Consider the following 8009-nt stretch of genomic DNA (forward strand, 5'->3'; position numbering starts at 1 on the left):
GAAAGTAATAGAATTAAATAACTTTTCTTGTGTAATGTCTCCTCTTTCTAAGGGTGTGATTTATGTCACTTGCTGCTTATGGAGCATCTAAGAATTTTTTTGAAATTTGTAGAATAAATTTTTAAAGTTGTTTTTAATTGCATTTAATCTCCAAAAAATTCTCCATAGTTCAATGTGTGTTCTTACATTCCATGTAAAAAAATGTGATTGTGCCTTAATTTAGAATTTTTAGACAACAAACATTAAGAAAATTTTACTCTAAGAATAGAAGTTCTAAATACATAATTAGATCATCTCAACTCAATCATCATATTTTAATCCTGTCAGTGCTTTTCCCAATTATTTTAATGTTTTTGGACTCTCTTTAAACCCGAAATCATCAAAAATCATTTTTTTAATGTATATTAGGCTAACTTAATTATAAAAATAGATGGTGTGTGGATTATGACCTTCTTGTCTTAGAATAAAGAAAAAGTAAACAAATTGTAGTAATCAAAATCAAAGTTAAATCTTTTGTTAGTTGATGAGGCAGCATTCATAAATTAGTCATTTAAAATTCTAAAGGAATATTAGATATTTGTACAAAACTCAACGACCAATCTAGAAGAAGCACATGAGGCTAAATTAAAAAGAAAATTCAAACAAAAAAGTGATAAAAAAATTTACAAATGTGTGCAGGCAAGTAAATGTATACTTGTAATTTGTAATGACAATTGAGACTAACCTCTCTGATCTAGTTTCTTCCTTTCCCAAGAAAGATTTTAGATGATCTGTTAATAAATTTAATCAAGGATAATTTTTTAGAGTGAGAAATTGAGAAGAGGGTGATATGACGGCGACACAGAAAGAGGCCAGCGCAGAGAAACATATTCTTAGGGTTAGGGTTTTTAGGCTTTTTTATACTGGGACTGGTATAAGAATTAATGCATGTGAATGCACCGCTTGGAAGAATGAATCTACGATTTTCATGCCAAATGGACCAAAGAAGGAAAGTGATGACGTGTTTCCAGGTGTGTTATGCGTTATCGTTTCGATATTCTCGAAGTATGTAGTTCAACCAGAGTTATTATATGAGTTGTTTCTAGATGAAAGGTAACAATTGTGAGTTATTAAAATCTGGAATATATCTGCAATTGGATTTGTATACTTTTATTTTGTCATTTGAATATTCTTCTCAATGCACACGTGTAAACACAAATATGTTTAAGAGAAAATTATTAAAAACTTTTTTGACCAATATACAATGCACAGACACTTAGATATTGAAAATTATTTAAAAAACATTTTACCTCCTATACTTATTATGAAATCAATTTTTTTGTCAGTAATATACTTTATTTGAAAGGTAACAATTGTGAGTTATTAAAATCTAGAATAAATCTACAATTGGATTCTTATACTTTTATTTTGTCATATGAATCTTCTTCTCAATGCACACGCAAACACAAACATGTTTAAGAGAAAGTTTTTAAAAATTTGTTAGACCAATATACAATGCCCAGACACTTAGATATCGAAAATTATTTAAAAAAAGTTTTTACCTCCTATGCTTATTATGAAATCATTTTTTTTGTAAGTAATATACTTTATTTGATATCAATAATTAAACATTTATCCTCATAAATTTCATTCTAAAAGCAATTAATAAACTTATATCAAAACGGTATCAGTCTCGTTTTTAACCAATAAAAATATAAATAATATTAATTTGTTTTTTTAATATATAAACTTTCTCATTCCCTTTTGTTATTTCTTTTAGCCATTTAAAAAAATTCATTTATATAAAATTAAATTCCTTTTTAGAATCCTCTACCAACATATTTTAACTACATGCTAAAAACAAGAAGCTAGTAATTTTTCAGAATGAAAAAAAAAATCATAGGTATATTTGTATATTTATCTTTGCATGTATAAAACACACATCTTAATGTATTATATGAATCCACTTTAAAAACTCACAAACTTGAAGTTATATTATTTCCAAACATATGATAATCTATATTTAAATTGTCTCATTACTTGTATTTATGTGCAATATTACGGTCTCTCTCCCTCGCCCTCTTTTCTAACATTTTGTTTGGGACTTCACTAATAGAGGGGAAGAGGAGGGAATATACATAAGGAAAAGAAAAGGAAAATGAAGAGAATTTTTAATGGGAAGAGGAGGGAATATACAGGAGGAAAGAAAAGAAAAATAAAGAACATAGTTACATGTGCTAAGAGGTTGTTTGGTTCGTTTCCTAGATATAGGAAAATACAATTCCATGTAAAGAAACATAAGTTTTGAGTTTTTCAAACTTTTCCAAGAAATAGATTGTTTTAGTTTGGTTCGCACATAAAAAATAGTGGGAAATCAATATATTTACTTTTCTTGTGTTTGGTTCGCATGAAAAAAATAGAAAAACTTTTGTTGATTTGACATTTCTTACTTTTTTGTGTTTGGTTGGTTATGAAGTTTGTAGGAAAAAGTGTTTGTGGTCACCATGTTAAGATTATCCCCCCACTATAATTTATTTATTTGTGCTCATTATGTGAAGTAATCTTAATCATATAAAAGTGTGAATGTAACATGAACAAATAATAATATCCCGAATTTATTATAAATTTCTGTTTGTATTAATGTCATACTAAACCTGAAATAAATTATGAATAAAATGCTATGAACTGCGTACCTGATGTGATCTGAAATATACCTGTTTGAGATGAAAAATTCACACGAAACCTATTTTCCTATGAAAAAATGAGACATGTAATAACCTGATTATTCATAAATTTATGAAATACGTACCAGAATTAGCCAAAAAATCTTGTGAAACCTATAAAATTCATATAAATAACATGAATAGCCATAAATATGTATATAACATAGCAAATTGTATCAAACCTGTTAAATTATGCATGTTAATGAACTTTAAGTGCCAAAAATTATTTGAAAATATGTCTTAACATCATGTCAAATAAATCAGCCATATGTATATGTGAATTATGGCTGAGAGCTCAGAATTTGATCAATATCATCATTGTTAGCCATCCAGTGCAATATCAACAGATATTGTAGGTTGCTAATCCCAGAAAAATTGACAACCATCATAGCCTAAATTGAACACCCGCAAACAATATCAAAATAATTAAATCCAGCCGAACACAACCTGGCTGAGCACAAAAACTGGTCATATGTGCACAATTTAAGGTCACATGTGCACAAAACAGTCGACAAGTAGTAAGTACAAAACAGAACAAACATGAACACAAATAGAACAACCAAGTGTCTGAACACAAACAACCCAGAAAAACAATGCTTGAACACAAAATCTCACGAACACAAAACTGAGCACAAACACCTTATAAAACCTGAACACAAAGGAGGTTGCACAAAACAGAACCAGACTCACAATCAGGCTCACAACCAGGCCAACTAACAAATTCAATCAACCAACTAGCTAACAACACCACTAATCAACCAACATGTAGAGGCAACATGTGCCCATAACCAGGTTCACAACCAGCCAGCTAACCAACCAACCAACAACACAACCAGCCAACCAACAACATGTGCCAACCAACTTGCAAGTGAAATAATATGTGCATGTTGAGGCTCACAACCAAGCTCACAACCAGCTAACCAACAACATCAACCAACCAAGCAAGTGCAACAAAAAAAATGCAAAAAATGAAATATGTGATGTTAACAGAGGATTATGAAAATTAGATCAAATTTCTCATCTACACATTTTTCACGCAATTCCTCAAGTAATTTCCTCAAGTAAGTTCAGATCTTCCTAAACATTTATGTTACTCTAAAATCTCAAAAAATATCCTGCAATTACAAAGCTCAGATCGAACACCTCGGTAAAGTTTAGATCCACCACCCCCAAATTCTCAGATAATTGCCGTAAATTAAAATTTTAATGCTAAAAATTTTTAAAAAAAAATTTTTACCTTGATTTATGAAGCAACAACGTCGGCAAAGATCAGATCTAAATAGCTTGGGCAAAGATCAGACGCCCCTCCCCCAATTTCTTCGAATACAGCCACAAAGAAGGTCGCGGGAGTTTATGGCGGGGGGGGGGACAGCCACAAAGAAGGTCGCGGGAGTTTATGGCGGGAGGAGAGCAAGTAGGTAACTATAACTCACCGAAGAAATCAACGAGGAAGACCAAAATCCAACGTGACCAGGGTTTCCGCCGATTTTACTCGGTTGGGGAAGGAATTGGGGGAGAGAAAAAAACCTAGGTGGCGGTGATTTTTATCTCGTTTTCTCTCTTCAGCCCTAGCGAAACAAAGCTGGGAAAATAAACCGATGGAAATGAAAAAACCAATGTGGCCCCGAAAAAACCAACGTGGAGGCGATGTAAAAGTTTTCCACGGGGTTAAAAAGCGAACCAAACAGCCCCTAAATTAATATTGGCCTTTGGATTCTTATTATGATGAGTTAAGTTGGTTGGTGGAAGGTGAATTTTTCACCACCATGCGTCTCTCTCCCTCTCTATTCTTCTCTAAAACAAAACTCCCAAACGGTGCGAGCTTATATTATAAAGACCTCCCTTCCCCTCTTATCCATTCACTTTCATCCAAATAGAGATGAAATAACATCTTTTTAATCAAATACAAGCATTGTCACTTCAAGATTCGAACAACTATTTTGTTGCTTTAAAAGCATCATCCTCTTATTTCACATATCTTTCTTTTGCAGCCTCATTTATTTGTGTAGTTAACATCATTCTAATATCTGAGTGCTAAGTAACATGTTCCCTAATAGCATCTCCAACAGCTTCCCCATTTCTTATTTTTAAAAAATTTAGTTAGATTTTTGGTCCAATAGATTCCCCATCTCATTCCCTAAAATAGGGATGGAGGAGGAAAAAATGGGGAAGCTTCCCCAAATCTGCAGCATTCTCCAAATTTTTGGAGGAAAAAAGTGATTCCTTAAAATGGGAAAGCTGTTGGAGTTTGTGTAAAAATAATTTGGAGAATATGACTTTTGCTTCTTTATTTTGGAGAAAATTTTGGAGAAGCTATTGAAGATGCCCTAAAACCTTCTTAAACTTTCGATCTCTCGGATACTTTTTTGTGATACAGGTCCATGGCATGCGACATTATGGTGTGGACATTAAGAAAGTTTGCGAGTTATTAGGAGTTTTTGAAAAAAAAACAAAAAATTATATAAGGAACATATTATCTCCTTTTTCACTTTCCGGATACTTTTTGTGATACAGGTCCATGGCATGCGACATTATGGTGCCGGAAACATGAAAGTGAAACAACATGTGTCAATAAAAAACTTGTGATCAACTATTTTCTTTACATGAGAGAAAAAAATATACAAATATTGATTAAGATGCCACTAAAAAGGGAAAAAGCATACAAAATAGAGGGGGGAAAACGATCTTGAAAAGTAAAAAAAAAAACTTACACGATGTTTTCATCTTTCTCGAATCTTCAATTATTTTCTCCGCTTCTGGTTTTTCTCTGAAATACTCGACGATGTGAAGGCATGTTTTTCTTTTTTAGTTATTTTGTATATTTTGTTAAGCTACGATTTTATTTGGATTTGTACACATCATGAGATGTTGTTTCTAAAACTAATAATTCATGGTAAATAAAAAATTACAAGAGATACAGGTTTTAAAACCAATAGAAGCCATCCCATACGCTTATACACAAGGAGACTCGAATTAAAACAACTATTCAAGAACGTGCTAGCAAAATTTAAGGGCTGTATCCAGAGTAGGATTCTTTTTTATTTTATTTTTGTAATTTCATCAAATCAAAAGTTTTACCTTAAATAATAATGCAATATTTATCTATATTAACAAAACGTGTCCCTTTTTTCGAGTAAAACCTCTAATCTTCTATCATACATATTAATCTTTCTAAACTTTTATTATTTCCTAATTTAACCTGAAAAGAATTATTTATACTATATAAGATTTGTACAGTCGTCTCATTTCAAAATTCAAATCCCCTTACGCCTCGTTTGGTAAGTGGGAATGAAGTCAGGTGAGAATGAAATGGAAGAAGGAATGGAATGGAATGTATGTGAGAATGAAATGGTCATTCTCATTCTCTTGTTTGGGTGCGTTTGTAGAATGAAGGTAGAATGAAAATCTAATTCTCATTCCCATGTTTGGTATCACTAGTTCACAAGTGAGAATGAAATCTCATTTTCTAATAATGCCTTTATAACAACATAGATTTTTAATAAGATAAAAATAAACATTAATGATAATAACTAAAAAAAATTATTTATGCATATGTTATATTAATCTAGGTATGTGTTATAATAATGCGCATATGTATTCTTCCCTTTTTTTCTTAGTTTTGTAAGAATTCTGCTAAAGTAGCAAAAATGATATGGATAATCGTCATAAATTTAACAGAGTTCAACAAATTTCAACAGATTAAGCAGTGAAGAAGAAAAGTCACAAAAAATGAAGAAAAATCGAGCAAAAAACCACCGAATCGTACCTAGAAACTCGAGCGAAGGAGAGTCGATGACTCGGTCGTTGAAGAGAAAGGCGATGCCATTAAGTTTTAACATGATAACAAATATGAATGTGGTTAAACTTTTGACCTTGATTAAGTTTTAACATGATAACAAATATGGCGAATGTTAAGTGAAAGTTTACTTGGATAAAGTTTAACTCCCTTTACCATCGTAACAAACAAACCCTATCGCCTCGTTTCGTACGTGGGAATGAAGTCAAGTGAAAATGAAATGGAAGAATGAATGGAATGGAATGTATGTGAGAATGGAATGGTCATTCCCATTCTCTTGTTTGGGTGCGTTTGTAGAATGAAGCTAATATGAAAATCTAATTCTCATTCCCATGTTTGGTATCACTAGTTCACAAGTGAGAATGAAATCTCATTTTCTAATAATGCCTTTATAACAACATAGATTTTTAATAAGATAAAAATAAACATTAATGATAATAACTAAAAAAAATTATTTATGCATATGTTATATTAATCTAGGTATGTGTTATAATAATGCGCATATGTATTCTTCCCTTTTTTTCTTAGTTTTGTAAGAATTCTGCTAAAGTAGCAAAAATGATATGGATAATCGTCATAAATTTAACAGAGTTCAACAAATTTCAACAGATTAAGCAGTGAAGAAGAAAAGTCACAAAAAATGAAGAAAAATCGAGCAAAAAACCACCGAATCGTACCTAGAAACTCGAGCGAAGGAGAGTCGATGACTCGGTCGTTGAAGAGAAAGGCGATGCCAGGTGTGGCGGTGACTTCGGTGGAAGAGGCGATGTCAGGCCGGAGGCGGCGTCGGAGGCTTTGGGTTCGAGAGGCGGTTGAGGCGGCGGGGGAAGAGGTGGAGGAGAAGAGATTGGGACTAGGATTGAAGTCAGGGGCGATGAATAGAAAGGATGCCTTTTTGTTTCGGTGGAGCCTAAAAAACAGAGAGAAAGTGAGAATACATAGTCAAAAGCCATGATTTTTAAATTGATTCATATTATTAATAGGAGTATAATTGAAAAAAACCTAACTAATTTGATTTTCCCCTTGAATGAGAATGATCATTCCCTATCTTCTCATTTGGAATGCACATTCCCACAAAAAGTGGGAATGGCCATTCCATGGGAATGGCCATTCCAGTATCTAAAAACTAGTTTTGTTTGGTATGAGGGAATGTGAAGTGAGAATGACATTCCATTCCCTCCCATTCCCGCGTACCAAACAGGACCTTAATTTCTCCACCTTTATCCCCATACTGAAAATCAAGCAATTAAAAATAAAAACCATAATCAAATTAAATCATTAGCCACTGATTTTGCCCTTTTACCAATCAATATTCTTTCTGTACTTACTTGCCAGCGGTGGGGTCACATGCACCCATCTAGCCTCCAATCACTGCTCGCCGGCGAAACCCCCGAACCGCACCCGAATTGTAATCCATGGGCCCCATAAAGCAGATATATCTGTTTGGTACAAGTCCACGGTCCGTTTGCAGGTGAGCGTAGGGATCATCAAAATTTGACGGATCTCTATCC

Source organism: Asparagus officinalis, chromosome 5 (assembly GCF_001876935.1).
Source record: "Asparagus officinalis chromosome 5, Aspof.V1, whole genome shotgun sequence".
NCBI lineage: Eukaryota > Viridiplantae > Streptophyta > Magnoliopsida > Asparagales > Asparagaceae > Asparagus > Asparagus officinalis.